This window comes from Ambystoma mexicanum, chromosome 7q (assembly GCF_040938575.1).
Source record: "Ambystoma mexicanum isolate Mex_15411 chromosome 7q, UKY_AmexF1_1, whole genome shotgun sequence".
In the NCBI taxonomy this organism is placed as follows: Eukaryota; Metazoa; Chordata; class Amphibia; order Caudata; family Ambystomatidae; genus Ambystoma; species Ambystoma mexicanum.
In genome coordinates this window covers 488,743,956-488,769,733 of record NC_090941.1, presented here as the reverse complement: position 1 = coordinate 488,769,733, position 25,778 = coordinate 488,743,956, and the positions used below count along the sequence as shown (strand labels likewise).

General features: G+C 50.1%; 1 protein-coding gene across 1 annotated transcript in view; it reads right to left on the bottom strand.

The window, feature by feature from the left end:
* EBPL (EBP like) overlaps positions 1-25,778 on the bottom strand; it is a 313,408-nt gene that overhangs the window by 63,977 nt on the left and 223,653 nt on the right. The gene's annotated exons all lie outside the window — the stretch shown is intronic.

Here is a 25,778-nt window from a genome sequence, read left to right as displayed (position 1 = left end):
TACTTGCCTCCCATATTGTCACCCAAGATGTAACTCCCTTATCGTTAAGTTCAAAGCAATCTTATATTTTACCTTTAATCTTTTGCCCCATGATGTGATATATCTTTTGAGTCTATAATTGATTTTTGTATTAAGCACCTTTTGAGCAGATGAGTTAGGAGTAGGTAATCCAATCTATTATGTTTTGTGAACTGCTAAGAAATGTGTATTGTCTCTTTCGTTGGTATGTAGTAACCGCCAGATTTCATGTAAGGCTAAGTTATGTATTCCTTCAAGAAGGCTAAGTGAGAGTATTTCCTCACTATGACTAGACTACCCAACCAATCAAGATCTGGGTTCATAATTGGATGTAAACCTCTGCCTATCAGGATCTCCCCCTTTGCATAATGAGTGATGTCTGGCTGGAGTCATTTGGGGCACAGATCACTACAATGGTAAGCAGTAAGTCCCCTGATTGGCCTTTTAGGGTTAATAACTTCCCATCAGCATCCTTATCATGTGCATGCAATACAAATTGAAGTCTCATCCCCAAAAGAACTGCCATTCCCTTATTCTTACTCTCATAAGAGTAAACATATTGCCTTAAAAACAACTTCTAATGGAGCCTCCATTCACATTGTCTCAGTAAATGGTCTCCTAGAAGAGTGCTGTATTTAACTAGAGGGTCTCTAATTGAGAGACAATTTACATTCTTTTTACAGGTGAATTTAGGCACTGGAAATTTAGGCTGCTTACTTTTATGAAGGCCATAGCCAAAGGGGTAGCAAGATCAGAATTAAAGAGTTCCTTCCACCTATCCACATCAATCTCACATGACCTGCACCAAAACCGGCGTCTCATGCCTAGGACTCTGGAGCTGGCCTTAAGTACATTATTCAACCCTTCCCATCTCTCATAGTCTATGGGCCTCATTACAGGTCGGGCGGTCCGGAAATAACAGTGGTGCTAAACCCGCTGCCACTGTTAATTCGGGACCGCCCGATCCCGACTCCTGCAGGCGGGAGGTGATGTTCCCGCCAGGTCTGACCTGGCGGGTTTAACACAACCCGCCTGCAGGCGGACGTGGAAACACCAGCACCATCACGAGATGTTGCCGGTGTTTCCACTTCCCCATTCCCATTGAGTCCTATGGGACTCAATGGGAATGGGGATTTACCGAATTCCGCCTCCGGAATTCCCGGGACACCAGGGTCATAGTGTCCTGGTATTTCCGGGAGCCACGGAGGCGGAATGGTAATACAAGTCCGGCGGTAACCAGGTGGTTTTACTGCCTCGGTTACCGCCGGACTCGTAATGAGGCCCTATATAATTATTATGAGGCACCACCATCAGGCCGATAGGATTGACCATCCCAACAAACCCAAAAACAAGATATTCAAAAAAGACAAACTCCCCCGGAGATCACAAGCGTACAAACCGAGCATATCAGGTGAGCCTAAAAATGAACAAAAACCGTAAAATAGCAAGTCCGCTCAGGGAGTTCATCTAGATAATAACATCTTTTTTTAAAAACTTTATTTATTAAACAGTGAAAGCCATCCAATCAAGTTAACTTAAATACATCAATACGTTATTTTGCCATCTTTACATAAATGCTTTACATAAATGATATAATTTTGCATGTAATGTATATATACAAGCTAAATCAAATAGGATTAATTGGTGTCAGCCAGATGTCTGCGTAAGAAGTTTTTAAATGGCTCCCAGATATTTTTGGGTCGGTGTGATCAGCGATATAAATGTTTCTTCGCAGTCACTAACATGAGCCATCCCTCTCAACCACATGTCAATCTTCGGCGCAGCCTTGAACTTTCATTTGAGCAGAATACATTTCTTTGCAATCAAACAGCCCAAATTTAACAAACCTCTCTTTTTAACTAAAATCTTACCTATGTCTCCAAATAAGTATTTAGGAAATGTAAGCACCGGAGGGACATTGGTGCATACGTCGAGAATTGCAGCCACCTCCACCCAGAACCGAACCACATGAGGACAGGACCAAAACAGATGGTGCGTGTCAGCAATATCGGCGCCACATCTGTGACAGTTAGGGCTCACCAAGGGGACTAATCTAGATACCCTCTCAGGGGTGTAATGTAGCCTGTTAAACAGTTTGAATTGGATAAGTCAGTGTCTGGCATTTAGTGAAACTTCTTTAGTGAGACTACACCACCGTGCCCACCTAGTGTCATCGAGAGGGATGCCCAAGTGTTCCTCCCATCCTAGTCTAGCTGAACTTGGTGGCATCTGTACATCCTGGCATTTCTTGTAGAGTGTAGAGATTATTCCTCGGGTGTATCCCGCTGTCACCATCAGCTCCAGGGGCTGGCACACGTCAGGTTCCTTGGGGAATGTAGACCATGCTGATCTAACTGCCGCCCTCATTCTATAATATTGCAATGTTCGGATGGAGCCCCCACCCAGCTTTTCAGAAAAATCCGGTAAGTTTACATAAGTACCGTCAGGGAAGAGTTCCCTCAGGGTCATTACACCTTCAGGATCCCACCACTCCCTGATAGATCTGTCGTTAAGTGGGGGGGAGACCCGGGCACCGCCACAGCGGAATAGAGCCTGCATAAGGCTCTGGGTACTTCAATCTCCTAAACACCGTCGACCAGGCATTAACAGATAATAACATATTTTAACCATAACAGAGCCCACCTCACCAGCCTACTCCAACATTAGTGCAGATTTGCATTTGGAAAAAAACAAAAGTAGCACAATCTGCAGTAAAAGCACACTCCCTCCAGCCTTAATAATAATCAGATTTCAAACAATAAGGGATATCATATTTATCTGTGTGAAAATATCAACACCTTGTTCAGGGAAGAATGGTGACATTATCAAAAACTGGAGTAAATATTCCAGCAAGAATCAAAAGTCCCCATAAATACCACAGAACCTCAAAAATTGAGGCGACCTCTGTACACCAGTTTTCTGTTTTTCTCAAATCTCGCAGATCACCTTTCGCCTGCATGTCCTCCTGTATGTCTTCTGGACTGACTCTCTGTGGATCCCTCTTCTTCCTTTTTGCAGATAGACCACAGTCTTTCTGGGCAACTGTTCCATCCTATGCTGTGGTTGTTTAAGTCCCTGCAATGTCAGAGCAATACCTTAGCAGTGGTAGGGGCGACAGTTGTACCCTCTAAGAAAAATATGAGAAAGGACAGGAAACCCTGTTTGCATTTAATTTTCTTGCCCTTATGGTGTTGTTTAATTCCGGCCATTGCTCTTTATTCTTATATCATTGGAAGCTCCAAATCTTGCAAGAGACAAATCTTGTGGACCTCCAAGCTGATATCTTTCGGCTGCCATGCTTTTTGCATAATTAGATCTTTTTGATCATAGAAATGGACCCAGGTAATGGACACCGGAAGTCTGATTGTTTTCACTCCTAACATTTAGTGAACAGTCTGTGGGTATTGTTCCAAGAAATGTCAGACGACCCAGAAAGGACAAATTATCCAGAAGAGGGACTGTATGTACATACTTAGTCAATATGTCAGCAGGAAAGGAAGCTGGGGTCCCTCGGGTATGAGGGGTATTTTCCCTCTGGCATTTTGCCACCATCTTTCTTCCAGATCCAATATACAAACCTATAGCTCCTTTAGATCCAGCCCTACAGATAAGGGGTGCATGGCTGCTTTTACTCCTTAAAAATAGGCAAATACTCCCAAAAAATAAAAATAGGGAGTAAAAATACTCCCAACAAAAAAAGGGAAACAGACACACAGGACTTTGTGCCTCTGCTTTCACTCACACAAGTATATATATATATATATATATATGTATATATATATGTATATGAATATATATATGTATATATATGTATATATATATATATATGGGATACATTACTCACCGTAATCGTATTTCTGATGCTTGTATCTGCTTAGATTCACATGCTGTGCATAGGCCGACATCTAGTGGAAGCTGCGGAGTATTACAGTTTGTTTTTCGAAACTCGAAAATGGGCGTTGACACAGTCGTGCCAGTAATACTATCCCTAGTGTGACGTCCACTATACCCAAGATCCCTCACGCGTCTGGGATCCTCAGATTGTATTTTTTCTGACATGAGGAAGCATGAGGAGTAGCGTGAGTACAGATAATCCAAGCAGATAGACAGAAAGGTAAGACTACAAGTAATCATGCGCCTTCTCTCGGAGGGGAGGAAGGGTGGGTCGCATGTGAATCTAAGCAGATACAAGCATCAGAAATACGATTACGGTGAGTAATGTATCGCTTCTGAGGCTTGTGGAATCTGCTTAGATCACATGCTGTGCATAGATTAGCGAGCAGTACCCGAAGAAGGAGGTGGGATGTGAGAAGGGTCATGAGCAAACAGGTGTCTCAGAACCGCTTGTCCCACTTGTGTATCTGTCTTGGAATGAGTGTCAATGCAGTAATGCTGAGTAAAAGTGTGAATAGAGCTCCAAGTAGCTGCTTTGCAAATGGTGTCGAGGGGAACATTTGCAATGAAAGCCAGAGTGGCACCAATGCCTCTAGTAGAATGGGCCCTTGGCGTAAAAGGCAGAGTTTTTCCAGAAAGAGAGTAACACAGCTGTATACAGTTGATAATCCACTTCGAGATCACGCCTTTAGAGACGCGATCCCCCTCTCTGCCTGTAGCTACGGAGACAAACAGTTGATCTGTTTTTCTTAGCGGTCTGGTTTTATTTACATAGTAGAGGACCGCCCTACGCACATCAAGGGTGTGTAGTTTCACCTCAGCCAAGCTTTGCGGGTTCTGGAAGAAAGCCGGAAGCTCGATGGACTGGTTTACATGGAATTTAGATATAAATTTAGGTGAGAACCTAGGGTGTGTGCGTAAAACCAGTTTGTCTTTGTGGATAATAAAGAAAGGATCCTGCACTGACAGAGCCTGAATTTCACTGACCCTTCTTATAGAGGTAATGGCTACTAAGAAGGCCGTTTTATAAGTCAGGTGTTTGAGACTACTTTTATGCATGGGTTCGAAAGGGGGGCCCATGAGCTTAGCTAGCACCACATTGAGGTCCCATCCTGGCGGTGGGTTCGAAATAGGAGGGTGAAGTCTTTTTACTCCTTCCATGAAGGCTTTAACTACTGGTACTTTCCACCACGATACTTTGTTATGGGATGTGGTGTAAGCCGAGAGGGCTGCCAGGTGTACTTTCAGAGAGTTAAAAACCAAACCTGTGTCCAGCAGGTGGAGCATGTATGTTACAACGTTGGAAGGAGTGCAATCAACTGGGTTGATTTGTTTATTCTGGCACCAAATAACGAATCTTTTCCACTTGTCAAAGTAACAGTGCCTTGTGTTTGGTTTCCTGGATTCTTTTAGGATGTCCATACACCTCTGTGGTAAATTGAGATGCCCAAACTCTATGACCTCAGGAGCCATGCTGCCAGGTTCATTGAGTTGGGTTCCTGGTGCACTGTTTGACCTTGTTGCTGGGACAGTAGGTTGTACCAGGCTGGGAGTTTGATGGGCTCGCACAGCGCCATCCTGCGTAGGTGTGGAAACCATGGTTATCTCGCCCACATGGGAGCAACTAGGATGAGCGTCATCGATTCCTTGTTCATCTTGTACACCACCTTCCTGATGAGAGGAGTTGGTGGAAAAGCGTACGCAAACATCCCTGACCAGTTCATCCACAGGGCGTTCCCCCTTGGGAGTCTGGCTGGGGGAACCTGGATGCAAATCCTGGGCATTGTTTGTTTTCGCTTGTGGCGAATAGGTCTATAGTGGGGAAACCCCACTGAGAGAAGAGATCTTCTACGATCTCTCTGTGAAGGACCCATTCGTGTTCTTCTGGGAGGGAGTCTCTGCTTAGGGCATCCGCTAGGGAATTGAGCTCCCCTGGAACATGTTGTGCTGATAGGAAGATATTCCGTCTGAGTGCCCATATCCAGATTTTCTGGGCAAGCTTGGACAGATTTGGCGAACGAGTCCCTCCTTGTTTGTTCAGATAGAACATGGCTGTCGTGCTGTCCGTCCGGATCTGCACCGACAAGTTTAGTAGATGGGGCTCAAACGCCCGAAGCGCTCGGAATACTGCCAGAAGCTCTAGCAGGTTGATGTGGTTCTTGGCTACTGAGTGAGACCAGAGACCCTGAGCTGTGTGGTGGAGATGGTGAGCTCCCCACCCAGTCAGGCATGCATCTGTAGTTACCACTGCCTGTACTTCGGGATCGTAAAAGGGTTTTCCCCTTGCGAGATTCTCTTTTGTCCACCAGTGTAAGCTCTGTACGAGTGTTGGTGAAACGACCACTAGATCGTACCACTGACCACTTGCCTGAGACCACTGTTTCGCCAACCATTCCTGCATGGGACGCATGCGCAGACGCGCGTGGGGGACCAGGTAAATGCATGACGCCATCATGCCCAGTAACCGCATTGCTTTGCGTACCGTTATTTGTTGACCTGACTGATAATGTGGAATTTGCAGTAGTATATTCCGAATTCTCTCTTCCGAGGGGAAGGTCAACCCTTTCTGAGTATCTAGGATTGCTCCTAGGAACTGTTTTGAGGTGCTTGGCACCAGACTTGACTTCTTCTCGTTGATAGAGAAGCCTAATTCGTGGAGGAGGTCGATAGTCCTCTGAATGTTTGACCTGCAAATTCTTGGGGTTTCCCCCGTTATGAGCCAGTCGTCCAGATAAGGGTACACTGGGATTGCCTCCCTGCGTAGGTGTGCAGCTGCCACCGCCAGTACCTTGGTGAATACCCTTGGTGCTGAAGCTATCCCGAAGGGCAGTACCTTGAATTGGTAGTGGCGACTGTCCACTTTGAAGCGCAAGTATTTTTTGTGCGCTGGGAGCATGGAAATATGAAAATAAGCATCTTTCATATCCAAGGTTGCCATGTAGTCCCCCTTTTTTAGGAGGGGGGATTACCTCTTGTAGCGTGGTCATACGGAATTTTTGGGGCTTGACATACTTGTTGGCAGGCCGTAGGTCCAATACTGGGCGCATTGTCAAATCTTTCTTTGGCACAAGGAAGTAAGTTGAATAGATACCCTTGTTTACCTGGTGTCCTGGGACGAGTTCTATCGCGTCCTTTTCTAGCAGAATGGCGATCTCCTCGAGAAGGATCTTCTGATGTTCTAAGGAGTGTATTCTTTGTCGTGGAGGGTGGTTCCGGGGACGCTGCAGTAATTCTATACAATATCCTGTGGACACTGTTGACAGCACCCATCTGTCTGAGGTGATCCCTTCCCAAGCCTGGGTGAAGTTGGAAATGCGTCCCCCTACTGGGGTTGCGTGAGAAGGGACCCTGAACTGAGCGTCACTGCTTTGGCGGAGGCGTGCCACCTCCCTTGTTGGGGCTGCCTCTGCCTCTTCCACGACCTCTCTTGTTACCCTTGCTGTAACTTTGGGTAGACTGCTGGTTGTTGTTCCATTGTGTACCCTGTCCTTGGGCATAGTTGCCTCTTTGTGAATTTTGGCCGCGTGGGCGACGAAAATTACTGTTCCCCCTCTGGTTCGGGGGTTTGTTGGTAAGCTGGCCAAGGGATTTGAGAGTCTCGTACTCGTCCTTGGCATTCTTAAGTGCGTCTTCGACCGCTTTCCCAAACAATAGATCTGGTTCCACCGGCTTGTCTATTAATGAAGCCTGTGTTTCTGTTTTGAACCCCGACTGCCGTAACCACGCATGTCTCTTGATAACAGTACCTTCTGCTATCAATCTTCCTGCGTTGTCTGCAGCGTCGAAAGTTGCTTTTAATATGCAACCAGACACGGCTCTCCCTTCTGCCGAGATCCGAGCCAACTGGCCCTTTAACGGTTCAGGAGCAGAGGCTATGAGCGCCGCGACCTCTTCCCATTGATGGCAGTTGTAACTTGCCAACAGGGTGGTGGAGTTTGCAATCCTTGCTTGGTAGGCGGACGTTGAGGCTACCTTCCTGCCAAACCCGTACAGTCTTTTGCTCTCCTTGTCGGGAGGAGCTTCTGACGACGATAAGGGTGTCCCAGCCCTCTTCCGAGTGTTGGTAACCACTAGGGAGTCTGGTTAAGATGACCTCTTATATAAAGAGGGTCAGACTGGGCTGCCCGAAAAAGTTTTTCGACTCTGGGGTTGACGGCTCTGGTGAGGTTAGGATTCACCAGGGATGGATCTATTCTACGTTGGATGGATTTAAGGATAGGGATGGTCTGAGCGACCGGCCTCCTCTCTCCCACCAACTCTTCTGCGAAGTCCCTTTCCTCCTGTACACCGTGGGTGTCGATGTGAAAATGTTCTGCTGCGCGAGCGAGAACTTCATTAAGGAGGGGTTGGTTATCAACTGGCGAGTCGGTAACTGGGGCTTCGCTCTCTACCGGGGAATCTACTCTGTAAATTTCCTGCTCATCTTCTACCTCCTCCAGGTCCTCATCCTCCGCATAGTATTCAGACCCGGTTCGTTCCTCCATAATTGTAAACTCCTGGTCCCCTTCAGGGAAAGGTTGTCCTTGGTATCTGGGGTGTGGAGTAGAGTAAGGCTGCACCTCGAAGGGGTCAGGTCTTTCGACCCGGGCCTTTTTACTTAGGGGGATAGGATCAGAGGAGCCTGAGGGTGTGGCCCCTTGAGGGTCATACGAAAGGAAATGTTCTGGGTTTTTGTCATAAAAATCAGCTAAGGAAGACATCCTTGACATGACCCTGTCTATGTCCTCACTGGACCATTCTTTGGAACAGGGTATGACTTTAGTAGGCAACTTAGAGGACTTATCAAGGGTACCCTTGCTGGATGTTGATGTCCCAGTAGATTTATGTTTATCTGTCTGCTTGGGGTGGAAGGATGGTCTTACAGGAGTGGAAGGCTGAGCTTTCCGCTGTTTCCCTCCCTCCCCGTGCGTGGAAAAATGTTTTCCCTGCCCCTTGGAGGCCCCAGAGACTTTCGACGCCTGGCGCCGAGGGTCGGGAGAGGTATCTTGTTTCGAGCGTGGGGCCTCGCTGGTGTTAACTGCGCTCTCGGTCTCCTGGAGCGCGGCCTGGGGGTGGAAGTCGTCTTCGTCTTCCGACGATCGAACTTCCGTTAATCTAGGGAGCGAGGCACTCTTGGCAAGAGTGGATGATTGCCTTGCGTCATGAGGCGATCTCGATCGAGAGCGCCCAGAGGACACCGAGTCGGACCGTTCTATCCGTGCCTCTTTCCGAGAAGTCGACGTCGTCGAGGTTCGGTTGGACTTAGTGTGCTTAGTGTGTGTAGGGTGTGTAGCGCTTGCGTCGCCGGGGGTCTTCCCCATAGCCGCCCTGGCGGACAACCTTCCGAGGTCGGGGACCTGCGCTCGGCAGTCTTTCGACGCCGTAATGCCCTCGCCGTCCGAAAGTACGGCGTCGCTGCCATCACTGAAGGCGCCCTCCGCTGCCATGGCTGCCTGCCTGGCGTGGTGGGCCCAACACTTTGTCGAACAGTCCTTAAGTGTTTTAGGCTTAAACCTACTACACGCTCTGCAGTTCGCTTCGGGGTGGTCCCTCGGCAAGCAGAGATTGCACGTGGCGTGCCTGTCGACCCAAGGGTATTTGCGGTTGCACTTGGGGCAGAATTGGAAAGGGGTACCCTCCATACGCACCTTGAGGCAGCGGGCTGGTAAGTGTAGGAAATATATAAGGTGTACCTATATACCAAGAGTGAAGAGTATGTACCACCCCCCACTCTCCCTACTTGCAGGGCCGAGGCCAGCGGCCTACTAGGCCCGGGCCGGGGCCGAGGCCAGCGGCCTTCCGAGGCCCAGATCCGTCGTGCAGCAGCCGACGGTCGATGTCTTCTCCAGCCGTCGTCGAGTGTCGATGGTCGACGTTGGGGTGGGGAAGGATGTCAATAAATAATTTTAAATTGCAATAATTAGCAAAAGTATGGCTAAGGCCAGGGGACTCCGCAAGATGCTTCCGACCAGTATGGCGGAAAAAAACAATCTGAGGATCCCAGACGCGTGAGGGATCTTGGGTACAGTGGACGTCACACTAGGGATAGTATTACTGGCACGCCTGTGTCGACGCCCATTTTTGAGTTTCGAAAAACAAACTGTAATACTCCGCAGCTTCCACTAGATGTCGGCCTATGCACAGCATGTGATCTAAGCAGATTCCACAAGCCTCAGAAATATATATATATATATATATATGATACATTACTCACCGTAATCGTATTTCTGATGCTTGTATCTGCTTAGATTCACATGCTGTGCATAGGCCGACATCTAGTGGAAGCTGCGGAGTATTACAGTTTGTTTTTCGAAACTCGAAAATGGGCGTCGACACAGGCGTGCCAGTAATACTATCCCTAGTGTGACGTCCACTGTACCCAAGATCCCTCACGCGTCTAGGATCCTCAGATTGTATTTTTTTTCTGACATGAGGAAGCATGAGGAGTAGCGTGAGTACAGATAATCCAAGCAGATAGACAGAAAGGTAAGACCACAAGCCATCATGCGCCTTCTCTCGGAGGGGAGGAAGGGTGGGTCGCATGTGAATCTAAGCAGATACAAGCATCAGAAATACGATTACGGTGAGTAATGTATCCCTTCTGAGGCTTGTGGAATCTGCTTAGATCACATGCTGTGCATAGATTAGCGAGCAGTAGCAGAAGAAGGAGGTGGGATGTGAGAAGAGTCATGAGCAAACAGGTGTCTCAGAACCGCTTGTCCCACTTGTGTATCTGTCTTGGAATGAGTGTCAATGCAGTAATGCTGAGTAAAAGTGTGAATAGAGCTCCAAGTAGCTGCTTTGCAAATGGTGTCGAGTGGAACATTTGCAATGAAAGCCAGAGTGGCCCCAATGCCTCTAGTAGAGTGGGCTCTTGGCGTAAAAGGCAGAGTTATTCCAGAAAGAGAGTAACACAGCTGTATACAGTTGATAATCCACTTCGAGATAGCGCCTTTAGAGACGCGATCTCCCTCTCTGCCTGTAGCTACGGAGACAAACAGTTGATCTGTTTTCCTTAGCGGTCTGGTTTTATTTACATAGTAGAGGACCGCCCTACGCACATCTAGGGTGTGTAGTTTCACCTCAGCCGAGCTTTGCGGGTTCTGGAAGAAAGCCGGAAGCTCGATGGACTGGTTTACATGGAATTTAGATATGAATTTAGGTGAGAACCTAGGGTGTGTGCGTAAAACCAGTTTGTCTTTGTGGATAGTAAAGAAAGGATCCTGCACTGACAGAGCCTGAATTTCACTGACCCTTCTTATAGAGGTAATGGCTACTAAGAAGGCAGTTTTATAAGTCAGGTGTTTGAGACTACTTTTATGCATGGGTTCGAACGGGGGGCACATGAGCTTAGCTAGCACCACATTAAGGTCCCATCCTGGCGGTGGGTTAGAAATAGGAGGGTGAAGTCTCTTTACTTCTTCCATGAAGGCTTTAACTACTGGTACTTTCCACCACGACACCTTGTTATGGGATGTGGTGTAGGCCGAGAGGGCAGCCAGGTGTACTTTCAGAGAGTTAAAAACCAATCCTGCATCCAGCAGGTGGAGCATGTATGTCACAATGTTGGAAGGAGTGCAATCAACCGGTTTGATTTGTTTATTCTGGCACCAAATAACGAATCTCTTCCACTTGTCAAAGTAACAGTGCCTTGTGTTTGGTTTCCTGGATTCTTTTAGGATGTCCATACACCTCTGTGGTAAATTGAGATGTCCAAACTCTATGACCTCAGGAGCCATGCTGCCAGGTTCATTGAGTTGGGTTGCTGGTGCACTGCTTGACCTTGTTGCTGGGACAGTAGGTTGTACCAGGCTGGAAGTTTGATGGGCTCGCACACCGCCATCCTGCGTAGGTGTGGAAACCATGGTTGTCTCGCCCACATGGGAGCAACTAGGATGAGCGTCATCGATTCCTTATTCATCTTGTACACTACCTTCCTGATGAGGAGTTGGTGGAAAAGCGTACGCAAACATCCCTGACCAGTTCATCCACAGGGCGTTCCCTTGGGAGTCTGGCTGGGGGAACCTGGATGCAAATCCTGGGCATTGTTTGTTTTCGTTTGTGGTGAATAAGTCTATAGTGGGGAAACCCCACTGAGAGAAGAGATCTTCTACGATCTCGCTGTGAAGGACCCATTCGTGTTCTTCTGGGAGGGAGTCTCTGCTTAGAGCATCCGCCAGGGAATTGAGCTCCCCTGGAACATGTTGCGATGACAGGAAGATGTTCCGTCTGAGTGCCCATATCCAGATTTTCTGGGCAAGCTTGGACAGATTTGGCGAACGAGTCCCTCCTTGCTTGTTCAGATAGAACATGGCTGTCGTGCTGTCCGTCCGGATCTGCACCGACAAGTTTATTAGATGGGGCTCGAACGCCCGAAGCGCTCTGAATACTGCCAGAAGCTCTAGCAGGTTGATGTGGTTTTTGGCTACTGAGTGAGACCAGAGACCCTGAGCTGTGTGGTGGAGATGGTGAGCTCCCCACCCAGTCAGGCATGCATCTGTAGTCACCACTGCCTGTACTTCGGGATCGTAAAAGGGTTTTCCCCTTGCGAGATTTTCTCTTGTCCACCAGTGTAGGCTCTGTACAAGTGTTGGCGAAACGACCACTAGATCGTCCCACTGACCACTTGCCTGAGACCACTGTTTCGCCAACCATTCCTGCATAGGACGCATGCGCAGTCGCGCGTGGGGGACCAGGTAAATGCATGACGCCATCATGCCCAGTAACCGCATTGCTTTGCGTACCGTTATTTGTTGACCGGACTGATAATGAGGAATTTGCAGTAGTAAATTCCGAATTCTCTCTTCCGAAGGGAAGGTCAACCCTTTCTGAGTATCTAGGATTGCTCCTAGGAACTGTTTTGAGGTGCTTGGCACTAGGCTTGACTTCTTCTCGTTGATTGAGAAGCCTAATTCGTGGAGGAGGTCGATAGTCGTTTGAATGTTTGTCCTGCAAATTCCTGGGGTTTCCCCCGTTATGAGCCAGTCGTCCAGATAAGGGTACACTGGGATTGCCTCCCTGCGTAGGTGTGCAGCTGCCACCGCCAGTACCTTGGTGAATACCCTTGGTGCTGAAGCTATCCCGAAGGGCAGTACCTTGAATTGGTAGTGGCGACTGTCCACCTTGAAGCGCAAGTACTTTCTGTGCGCCGGGAGCATGGAAATATGAAAATAAGCATCTTTCATATCCAAGGTTGCCATGTAATCCCCCTTTTTTAGGAGGGGGATTACCTCTTGTAGCGTGGTCATACAGAATTTTTGGGGCTTGACATACTTGTTGGCAGGCCGTAAGTCCAGTACTGGGCGCATTGTCAAATCTTTCTTTGGCACAAGGAAGTAAGTTGAATAGATACCCTTGTTTACCTGGTGTCCTGGGACGAGCTCTATCGCGTCCTTTTCTAGCAGAATGGCAATCTCCTCGAGAAGGATCTTCTGATGTTCTAAGGAGTGTACTCTTTGTCGTGGAGGATGGTTCCGGGGACGCTGCAGTAATTCTATACAATATCCTGTGGACACTGTTGACAGCACCCATCTGTCTGAGGTGATCCCTTCCCAAGCCTGGGTGAAGTTGGAAATGCGTCCCCCTACTGGGGTTGCGTGAGAAGGGACCCTGAACTGAGCGTCACTGCTTTGGTGGAGGCGTGCCACCTCCCTTGTTGGGGCTGCCTCTGCCTCTTCCACGCCCTCTTTTGTTACCCCTGCCGTAACTTTGGGTAGACTGCTGGCTGTTGTTCCACTGTGTACCCTGTCCCTGGGCATAGTTGCCTCTTTGTGAATTTTGGCCGCGTGGGCGACGAAAATTACTATTCCCCCTCTGGTTAGGGGGTTTGTTGGTTAGTTGGCCAAGGGATTTCAGTGTCTCGTATTCGTCCTTGGCGTTTTTCAGTGCGTCTTCGACCGCTTTCCCAAACAATAGATCGGGTTCCACCGGCTTGTCTATTAATGAAGCCTGAGTTTCTGTTTTGAACCCCGACTGCCGTAACCACGCATGTCTTTTGATAACAGTGCCTTCTGCTATCAGTCTTCCTGCGTTGTCCGCGGCGTCGAAAGTTGCTTTTAATATGCAACCAGACACGGCTCTCCCTTCTGCCGAGATCCGAGCCAATTGGCCCTTTAACGGTTCAGGAGCAGAGGCTATGAGCGCCGCGACCTCTTCCCATTGATGGCAGTTGTAGCTGGCCAACAGGGTGGTGGAGTTAGCAATCCTTGCTTGGTAGGCGGACGTTGAGGCTACCTTCCTGCCAAACCCGTAAAGTTTCTTGCTCTCCTTGTCGGGAGGAGCTTCTGATGAAGATAAGGGTGTTCCAGCCCTCTTCCGAGTGTTGGTAACAACTAGGGAGTCTGGTTTAAGATGTCCTCTTATATAGAGAGGGTCAGACTGGGCTGCCCGGAAAAGCTTTTCGACCCTGGGGTTGACTGCTCTGGTGAGGTTTGGGTTCACCAGGGACGGATCTATTCTTCGTTGGATGGATTTAAGGATAGGGATGGTCTGAGCGACCGGCCTCCTCTCTCCCACCAACTCTTCTGCGAAGTCCCTTTCCTCCTGTACACCGTGGGTGTCGATGTGAAAATGTTCTGCCGCGCGAGCGAGAACCTCATTAAGGAGGGGCTGGTTATCGATTGGCGAGTCGGTAACTGGGGCTTCGTTCTCTACCGGGGAATCTACTCTGTAAATTTCCTGCTCATCTTCTCCCTCCTCCTGATCCTCATCATCCGCATACTATTCCTTCCCGGTTTGTTCCTCCATAATTTCAAACTCCTGGTCCCCCTCAGGGAATGGAGTGGAGTAAGGCTGCACCTCGAAGGGTTCAGGTCTTTCGAACCGGGCCTTTTTACTTAGGGGGATAGGATCAGTGGAACCTGAGGGTGTGGCCCCCTGAGGGTCATACGAGAGGAAATGCTCTGGATTCTTGTCGTAGAAATCAGCCAAGGAAGACATCCTTGACATGACCCTGTCTATGTCTTCACTGGACCATTCTTTGGAACAGGGGATGACTTTAGTAGGCAATTTAGGGGACTTATCAAGGGTACCCTTGCTGGATGTTGATCTCTCAGTAGACTTGTATTTGTCTGTCTGCTTAGGGGGGAAGGATGGTCGTACAGGGGTGGAAGAATGTGCTTTCCGCTGTTTCCCCCCCTCCCCGTGCGTGGAAACCTTGGAGGCCCCGGAGACTTTCGACGCCTGGCGTCGAGGATCGGGAGAGGTATCTGTGTTTTTCGAGCGTGGGGCCTCGCTGGTGTTAACTGCGGGCTCCGTCTCTTGGAGCGCGGCCTGGGGGTGGAAGTCGTCTTCGTCCTCCGACGATCGAACTTCCGTTAGTCTAGGGAGCGAGGCACTCTTGGCAAGAGTGGATGATTGCCTTGCGTCATGAGGCGATCTCGATCGAGAGCGCCCAGAGGACACCGAGTCGGACCGTTCTATTTGTGCCTCTTTCCGAGAAGTCGACGTCGTCGAGGTTCGGTTGGACTTAGTGTGCTTAGTGTGTGTAGGGTGTGTAGCGCTTGCGTCGCCGGGGGTCTTCCCCATAGCCGCCCTGCCGGACGACCTTCCGAGGTCGGGGACCTGCGCTCGGCTGTCTTTCGACGCCGTAATGCCCTCGCCGTCCGAAAGTACGGCGTCGCTGCCATCGCTGAAGGCGCCCTCCGCTGCCATGGCCGCCTGCCTGGCGTGGTGGGCCCAACGCTTAATCGAACGGTCCTTAAGTGTCTTAGGTTTAAACCTACTACACGCTCTGCAGTTCGCTTTGGGGTGGTCCCTCGGCAAGCAGAGATTGCACGAGGCGTGCCTGTCGACCCAAGGGTATTTGCGGTTGCACTTGGGGCAGAATTGGAAAGGGGTACCCTCCATACGCACCTAAGGGCAGCGGGCTGGTAAGTGTAGAAAATATATAAGATAAGGTGTACCTATATACCAAGAGTGAAGAGTATGTACCACCCCCCACTCTCCCTACTTGCAGGGCCGAGGCCAGCGGCCTACCAGGCCCGGGCCGAGGCCAGCGGCCTTCCGAGGCCCAGATCCGTCGTGCAGCAGCCGACGGTCGATGTCTTCTCCAGCCGTCGTCGAGTGTCGAGGGTCGACGTTGGGGTGGGGAAGGATGTCAATAAAGAATTTTAAATTTCAATTATTAGCAAAAGTATGGCTAAGGCCAGGGGACTCCGCAAGATGCTTCCGACCAGTATGGCGGAAAAAAACAATCTGAGGATCCTAGACGCGTGAGGGATCTTGGGTACAGTGGACGTCACACTAGGGATAGTATTACTGGCACGCCTGTGTCGACGCCCATTTTTGAGTTTCGAAAAACAAACTGTAATACTCTGCAGCTTCCACTAGATGTCGGCCTATGCACAGCATGTGATCTAAGCAGATTCCACAAGCCTCAGAAATATATATATATATGTTTGAACCAGTAGTGCACGTACTAACGTACTACCACAGAAAGAAACTACTGTTATAACTGCCCGATCAAGAAAACCAAATAAAACCACATTAAAAAAAATAATAATAACCGCCCGATCGGAAGAAGTAAACATGTATCTTTTAATGTGTATGAATAATTAGGTGCAAAAAAATAATTCTTACAAAAACATTTCTGTTTCCAGTTAAAACATATTTTTACTCGCTTATAAAATACTCCCACTTCCAAATCTTATCTGGAGCACTGGTTCTACTAGCCATCAACTCTTTCTTCTAATATGTTACTGTCTTTCTTTAAAACCTCATTTTGAGTTAACAGGTTATTTCTCAGTACTGTAAAGTTAGCTTTAATATTTGTGGAGTCCTCTCGCAGGAGCTGCTGTAGGATCTCTTTTGACAAAGGCTGATGACTATCCGAGGTTCCTTCTTGAACCTCAGACCCATCTGAAGAATCCACCATCACCATGCCGCTGAGTTTGTGCCTTCAATGCCAAGCCTTGATGAAGAATACATTTGATGTTCTGTGCCCATTTTGATTTGGAAGTCGCCACTGTGCACAAGAGAGTCCAATTGTGGAGGACACAAAGCAACCTGCGGCTCCCAAATTATAGATGCCTTACAGCTCTACTTGCCAACATGAAGTCTTTCCTGGTGACTCCCAGCCAGTCCCCTCTTACCAGCAAAATCCATTTCACTCATTTGCACAAGGTTAGCACCTGTCCAGGAGTGGAGTGACTGTGTCTGTGGGCTCAGCAGGCATTCCCCTCTCTGCAGCTGTGGAATTTGAGTGTGCACAGCAGGTTTTGGGAGTCTCATCTCATGATCCCTGAGGGAATATGTCTATTAATGATGGTAGGCCTCTGAGCAGTCTACCCCCCTTTTCTGTTTTTTCAGGTCGTTGATTACTGTTTTCCCCCTGCCTGCTTATAGTTCCTCTGTGATGTTCCTCCCCACTCTCTTTCCACTTTTCCTGGACTTTTCTTCTGTTTCACCTCCCTGCCACTTCCAGGCCCTAGGGGAGTGCGACCCCTCTCCACCTTTAGCTCTGCCTCCTCTACCGCATGGCTCAGTAGCATCAGGTCACGTTGCCTCTGCTGCTGGGCCACTGATGGATGTTTTTTCCTCCCTTCCCACTCTTAAATCCTCCTGCTTAGAGTGTCTGTCACCTAGGTATCTGAAACGAAGGCTGACCATTGTTTGGCCCTGTTCTGATCTGGAGGACCAAACACCCCTACACAAGACACCTCAGGTGGGTAAACCACACCCCTTTTGCTTCACAACAAAGTTTGTTTGAAATAGATGTCAAATAAAAACTTCAAACATCCCCATACTCACCAGCAAGATCGAGTACCAGGCAAATGGTACTCCCCATCAATAAAATCTCATCAATACAAGCGGGCTAGTACATATTGAGAGCCCTGACACCCAACAACATCTTCTTCAGGGACTTGAAACTCCTAGGCAGCACGACTACAAGACTATGAAGAAAGCAGAGCCCAGCCTATTAGACACACTGAACCTTACCCAACACACTTCCTACCCAACCCACAAGCAGGATAATATCATAGATCTCATCATCACTGCCTTGGCAGCCCCCTATTACGTCACTGCCATGCCCCATGACTGGTCTCTTCACTTCACCATTCTCTTCACCATCAAGCCTATGAAGCAGACATTCCGCTCCTTCAAAGATTTCCCCATAGAACCACTCATTGATGACCTCACCTCCTCCCTATCAGGTCCCTCAGTGAAATTCTGCAACAGCATATGATATGATATGGCATTTATAACGCGCTTATAACAAGTGTTTCAAGGCGCGACGAGGCAAGGGAGGGGGAACAAAGGGAAGACAGACAAGGATCCTACTAGGCCAGGTGCCATTCAGATCGCGCAAGTGCATGGGAAGAGGGGAAAGTGCGTGGGGGAAGGGAGAGGGGAAGTGCATTACATGTGATAGTAGAATAAATGAGATAAATAAAACGGCCAGCTGGCGGCAAGTGCAAGTTAAGTGCAGACAAGTGCTGGTAGGGGGTCTGTAGGGATACAGCAGAAAACAGTCTCCAGGTGCAGGGGTTGCCAGGGAGGCAGTGCAGGTGGGCAACTGGCGGGGCCTGGGCCCGAGATCAGAAAGGGTGGCCAGGTAACCATTACAGTTTCTGTCAGGAATTCAGCAGGGGAGAGGGGGGGGGGAGCAGAAGCAAAGAGGAAGGTTTTGAGGTGCTCCCGGAACCGGAGATGATTCTCCTCAAGTTTCAGGGAGGCAGGAAGGCTGTTCCAGAGGCAGGCCCCTGCGAAAGAGAGAGATCTACCACTAACTCGTTGCTTGGAGAAGCGACTGACCCTGAGGGAGTTGGAGGTGGATGAGCGAAGAACTCGAGAAGTAAGATATTTAGGAAGAGAGAGTTGAAGGTATTGCGGCCCCAGGCTCCAGAAGGCCTTGTGGACAATGCAGAGGGTTTTGAACTTAATCCTCACAGCCACTGGGAGCCAGTGCAGAGATTTCAGTCCTGGAGAGATATGATCCCTGAGCTTGAGGCCAAGGACAAGTTGCGCAGTCCTGTTCTGGATAAGTTGCAGAGGGCGGAGAGTAGAGGCAGGCAGATTTAGATAGAGGCTGTTACAATAGTCCAGCCTAGAGAGAACCAGGGCTCTGGAGACAGTGAGCTTCTGGGGGAAGGAGAGGAATGGAAGAATACCTCTGAGGAGGTGCAGCTGGTAGTGTAACTTCTTAGAGACGTCAGAGATGTGAGAAGAGAAGGAGAGTGTGGAGTCCAAGATGGCCCTCAGGTTTTTGGCCTTGCGGGTGGGAGCAGGAAGAGGGCCAAGAGAGACCAGAGAGCTGCAGGGAAGGAGGGAGTGGGTGTGCCGATGAGTAGAATCTCAGTCTTACTGGCATTAAGGCAGAGGTCATTGGCGGCACACCACTCCTAGATGGTAGACAGTCAGAGATGAGGGAAGGAGAGGAGGAGGCCAAGGGTAGCCTGAAAATGAGCTGGGTATCATCCGCATAGCACTGAAAGTTGGGGCAGAGAGCAGCGATGCGGTGGGCAAGGAGTGCCAGGTATTGGTTGAACAGCCAGGGAGAGAGGTTAGATCCCTGGGGGACACCACAGGTAGAGAAAAAGATATCGGAGAGGAAGGACCCAAGTTGGACCTGGGAGGGTCGGTCAGAGAGGAAAGAAGTCAGCCACGCCAGAACCTGACCAGTGATACCCAGGTTATCACGGAGACGGTTGAATAGGATGGCATGGTTGACAGTGTCAAAAGCAGAAGAGAGATCAAGCAAGATGAGAGAACACAGGGTGTTCAGGAGAGCAGTTTCTATGCTTCTGGCAGCTCTGAAGCCAGACTGATGGTCATGAATATAGCCAACAGATTCAGTGTGGAGATTGAGCTGGGAGATGGCCAGTTTCTCCAGGAGCTTGCCCAGGAAGGGAGTGATGAAGATTGGGCGATAGTTAGCCGGGCAGGAGGGGTCGGCAGAGGGTTTCTTAAGAAGAGGGTGCACAAGGGAGTGCTTCAGGGGGGATGGGAAGACTCCAGTGGCGAAGGAGTGATTGCAGAAATCAGCCAGGGCAGGAGCCAGGGAGTCGATGTGGTCCTTGATAGTTTTGGAGGAACAGGGGTGAACCTGTTTTGATGAGACTTTCATAGATCGGACTTGTCTAGATACCTGGTCTGCAGAGAAAAGGGGAAAGGCAGAAAAGGAGGGAGGGGGGTGGCTGCAGAAGGGCCAGAGGAAGAGCAGGGAACAGAGGGAGGGAGGCGATGGGAAGAGAGTGAGGACAGGTTGTCCTGAGTTTTTGAAATGAAGCGAGAAGCCAGTGCCATGCAGAGGGCCTGGGAAGAGACAGGAGAGGTAGAGACTGTGGCAGGATTGGCCAGTTCCTTGCAGATTTTAAAGAGTTCAGCCGAGTTGTTAGATGCCGCAGAGATGCGGGCTTGGATATGAGCTCTCTTCTTGGTAAAGACGGAGAGCCGGTATTGCCTTTGCGGCAGGCCAGTTTGTCGGAGGATGAACTTGAAGCACGCCATTTCCTCTCGGCCACCCTGCACTTGTGTTTTAGGGTGACGAGGTCGGAGTCATACCAGGAGTTACACTTGGCTTTGGGCTTCAGGTGGATTCTCATGACAGGGGCAAGGATATCAAGAGTATCAGATATAGAAGAGTGGAGCATGGAGAGGGCTGTGTGAGGGTGAGAGTCAGCCAAAGGGGAAGGGGGGGGTGAGAAGGTGGCGGCGAAAGCCTCAACTGACACACGCTTCATGGGTCGGATGACCGAGAAGGTGGGTGGCAGTGACGGAGGTGGCTTGGGATGAGCAGTAGGGAGGGTCAGGTGGGAGGATAGGAGAAAGTGATCACTCCAGGAGAGAGGAGTGGAGAGAGGGACAGAAAGGGGAAGGTCTGAGGAGATCAGAACATCGAGAGTCAGGAATCCACTCAGGGAAGATCAGGCCTACACCCCCACCAGAGCGGTTGGGCTTGGGCACGGAGATCTTGTAGGCATCAGGTAGGAGCGTGTCAAAGCTGGTGACAGAGCTGGCCATGAACCATGTCTCAGTGAGACTGATGACATTGCGGTCAAGTTCTTCAAGAAGGCAGCAGATATCAGAGGAATGTTTGACAGCGGGGCGAGAGTTTGGCAATGTGGAGAAGGTTGCCCTCCTTGAAGGACTTCTGGGGAGGGGTACAGATCAGAGGTACACCCTGCAGAGGTGTATAAAGAGCCCGAGAGGGGGCAGAGAGGGAGGGGGAAGGCAAGGTAGCAAAGGAAAGGGGAGGGGGACAGCAGGAGAAGAAAGGAAGTTGATGAGGTGCGGAAGGCGTCTATCAAAAAGGTGCAGGTTGGCCTGAGGGCCTTGGACTAGACGGTCCTATTAGAGTAAACATTAATGATGACCTTAGAGGAGTGGAAGGAGGATAGGAGGGCGTCCCAACGGGCGCACCATTAATGGGAGAAGAGGCGAAAGGAGAGAGCACAGAGACCATATGAAGGGTCCATAGGTCTGGCGAAGGCACGGCAAAGAGGATGTTGGTGAGAGTTTCCTTGGAGGAGGCACTGGTGTAGGTGTCAGCGATAGGGAGGCCTGAGTTGGAGACCAGGATGTCCTTTTTAAACTTCTTCCTACCAGATTTAGTGAGGAGAGCAGGATAGTCAATAGAGAAGCAGTTAGAAAAGATAGGAGAGACAGAGAGCACCATAGGGTGGGAGAGGAGAGAGGTGAAAGGGAGAGGGGGAGACACTTGCGAGGACGAAGAGTAGGCAGGCAAGACAGAGAGAGGCAAGCAAGTTGGGCAACAGGACAAGACGACGACACTCAGGATTAAGGAGCTCACAAAACCACAATTATTTTTAAGACAGGTGAGACACACCTAAGTTTGAGATTCCTGAAACTGAGAGAAAAGGCCTAGTTTAACAATGCAATTTTTATACAATTCAACAGTACAGTCACACTATAAAACAGCCGGGAGTGAACCACCTGTAGGTGAGGGGGGGGGCAGGGCAGTAGGAAGGAAGGTGACTGGCTGCTGGCGTCCCCTGCAGACACCTGCATACCACAGGGAGCCGCCTAAGGTAGGAGTCGCCCTTAGCTTAAGGGGCCTTCGCTGTAGGGGCTGCCGGGCAGGGGCTGCCCTGGGAAAGTCAGTGAAAAGGAATGAGTAACCAATCAGGGTGTGGTGGTGGGCGGGTTGGGAGGCGGGAGGGAAGGAGGGGACAGACACAGAAGGGAAGCAGGAGAAAACAGGGAACAAAGGGCACACACGCCGCAAAATAAAAATCAGCAATTCTCAGCACAGCTTTTTTCAGAGGCCCAGGAGGACAGCCAAAACAACAATTTCGGACACCTCACTCACCCGCTCAGCCTCGGTGGGAAATGGCGAGCGTGGGCTACCGATGCATACTACTCTCGGCAGCACAATGCAGAGAGCGAATCAGGGGGGGGGTGGGCGGGTTGGGAGGCGAGAGGCAAGGAGGGGACAGACACGGAAGGGAAGCAGGAGAAAACAGGGAACAAAGGGCACACATGCCGCAAAATAAAAATCAACAATTCTCAGCACAGATTTTTTCAGAGACCCAGGAGGGCAGCCAAAACAACAATTTCGGACACCTCACTCACCCGCTCAGCCTCGGTGGGAAATGGTGAGCGTGGGCTACTGCTGCATACTACCCTCGTCAGCACAATGCAGAGAGCCAATCAGGGGGGGTTGGTGTGCGGGTTGGGAGGCGGGAGGGAAGGAGGGGACAGACACAGAAGGGAAGCGGGTTGAAAGCAGGGAACAAAGGGCTCACATGCCGCAAAATAAAAATCAACAATTCTCAGCACAGCTTTTTTAAGAGGCCCAGGAGGGCAGCCAAAACAACAATTTCGGACGCCTCACTCACCCGCTTAGCCTCGGTGGGAAATGGATAGAGTTTTGAAGCTCTTAGATCTGAAGATATTAGAAACTCTCAACAATATCAACATGCATGCCTTAGAGAAACAACAAACCATCAGGCACAAATAATCAGCCCGCTAGTATGTACAAGAAATTAATATAAGAAAAAAGAGTCAACCAAAACTAAGAGAAAATCTGATGCTAGTCCAAACCCTCATCTGACGTAACCCAACTTAAAGTACTCAGGACTGCCCGCAGACTACTGGTCACCACAGCGAATGTTACCTACTAACAGAAGGCCCATGCCAAAGCCAACAATGACAGCAAAGCTCTCCTCAGGCCAACCAAACTATGCACCCACCCTCTTCCAGCCCTCAAATCTCTCATTCCACCAAGAAATCAGCAAGATCTGACAAAACATTGATGCCAACCACACTACACTCACTGCCTCATTCGTCCAACTGCCTGGACAACTATAAAAAAATAAAACTCTATCCATAGAGAACCTGACTAACACTGTAGCTTCCCACAAAGCTACTTCCTACTCAGATGGCAATCTGCCATCCTCAATCCTCAAGTCACCCCACATGGAAGCACTCCATCCTTTTCTGGGTACTGTCAATAATGAATCCCTTGCCCAAGGAACATTATCGACTGCCCTCAAAAATGGGCAAATACTCCAGCTCCTAAAAAAAGAACACTGGACCCCAATGACTTCAGCAACTATCGCCCCATCACAGACTTTCCTTTCCTAGGCAAGTCCCTCATAAGAGCTGTGTTTACTCAACTTCAAGCACACATCAATACCAACACACTCCTACAGTTCTACCAATCTGGATAAGGGCCAGATGCAGCACAGTGGCAGCCACCATCTAAGTGGAAGATGATGCTCTCTGCATCCTCAATGATGGACATTCCTGTCTCCTGGTACTTCCTTGGTCTCTCTGCAGTCTTTGACGCAGTGAATCATGATGGCCTCAGTGACATACAACACAACCACATGGGAATTGGTGGGACAGTCCTTCAGTGGTAAACTTTATACCTCGTGGCTAAGAAGCCATTTAGGAGGATGCGTCCGGCTAGAGCTCCCGCAGATACGCATAGAATCCTGAAGAAAAACCGTGCACCAAACGAATCATATGGCCCAAAACGCAGAGGTGCATGCAGGGGAAGCTGTGGAGCACGCATGGGGGTAACGAGACACGGTCTGACGGAATTAATAACGTTGTCGGAGCCTGTTTAAGTTTGGCATGAGCTTGCGGCAAACAAAGGAAAATGGCTGCCACTTGACGAGCTGGGAGAACAAAGGCGTGACTGGCCCGAGCGCGGATCACTGGACTCCCCGACGACTAAATGCGGAGGGGCCTGGAGCGGACTTGGACAAAGGCCGAGCGAGCGGAATAAGAGGAGAGCTCGGCACCCTGACCGGGGCTCGAGGCAGGTATAGCTGTGCGAGGCTGCAACCCCATGAACCGCAGAGCCAGCGAAAGTCGGGCACGGTGATTGCCTGCAGCAAGGGGCGATCGGAGGGAGAAAGGAACAAGCCGGGCCCGATCGGAGTGATACATTGTCTCCGACATCACAGGCTCTGGCGTGAGCGAACTTCCGTGAACGCACGCCCGCACGCGCAACTGCCAGAAGGAACGGGCAGTAGCAGATACACATGTATCCAAGGCCATTGTATTGAGGCGCAAGACATCCGAACATTGTAGCACGATACACAGACATGTATACAAATGGAAAATGGAACGGTCGCTCGCCCGGAAGCAACGGTAAGCGGGTACAACCATAGACTACAATAGAAGGCACACGTACTGTGGCCCACACAAGGAAAGGCGACCAGCCCCACGAGAAGGACCAGGAGCAGCGGTGGAAAATGTGGAGACACTGGTAACGCGCCCATAACAGAGGCGTGGGCAGGAGGTGGAAGGTATCGAGGGACTGGCAACGTGTCCTTCATGACTAAGGGCTGCTAGCAGTGGACACAGAGGCCAAGGGAATGAGACACCCCCTGGCCTATGCAGGAGGTGGAAAGTGGGGCAGAGCGAGGCGCGCCTTGCGGAGAGCTCCGCAAAATACCACCCACAAGCAGGCTTGCACCCGTGACCCGGCGGGGTTCACGGCTAAAACACGCTGGGCCAGCAATTGCACACGGGAAAACTTATAGGCACTGGGGTGTGTGCCCACTGACCTAGATCAGCGGGAGCTGGGGCACACAGACTGGGTGGAAAGATAATCGCCCGAGCACAATCACGTGGGAGGACACAACCCACTCCCTGGATTCAGCAGCTCAAGAAAACTCCTGATATAGCCCGCCCGGGCCCCGCTAGTAACCAGGGTCTAATTCAATGCAGGCCAGAGACCACATGCTGTGGGGCTCGCACAACAAGCTTGGAAACATCAAGATGGCCAACAAACTGCCTAGAGCGAAGGACAAGCAACCCACGCTCGACGAATATGCCAGAACATCGCCGGGGGCAGAAGGGGCCAGGAGCAAGGATAGAACCCCATCTGGGGGCACAGGCACCACGGGCAAAGACCAGGAGATCCTTGCTGCAATTGCTGACTTCAAAGTGGCTTGGGAAACCAAACTGGGATTGGCCATGAACGAACTGAAAGCGGCACTGGAGATCAAAGTCGGGGCAGTACAAGAAGAGGTGAATCTCCTCTGGCAAGATGTCAGAGCGCTGGCAGAGCGTACAGGCGACCTAGAAAAGGAAGTGGCCCCGAATACAGCCGCGTGCGCAGCCCACAAATCCGAGCTCCATGCCCTAGAACAACGCGTGGGTAACCTGGAAAGCAGGGTGGAGGAGGCGGAAGGACGCGCCAGGAGGAACAATATACGTATCGTGGGATTGCCTAAAGGAGCTGAGGGACCCAACCCCACAGAGTACATTGAATCAATGCTGCTGCAGGAGATAACCAGAGGAGTGCTGACCCAGGGGTTCGGTGTGGAACGGGTGCACAGGGCCCTGATGAGGAAGCCACCACCGGGAACGCCTCCCAGGCCGGTGATAGCCAATATCCTGAACTATCGATACCGGGAAAAAATCCTGGAGCACTTCCGGAAGGGTGGAACGATACAAAGGGCGTC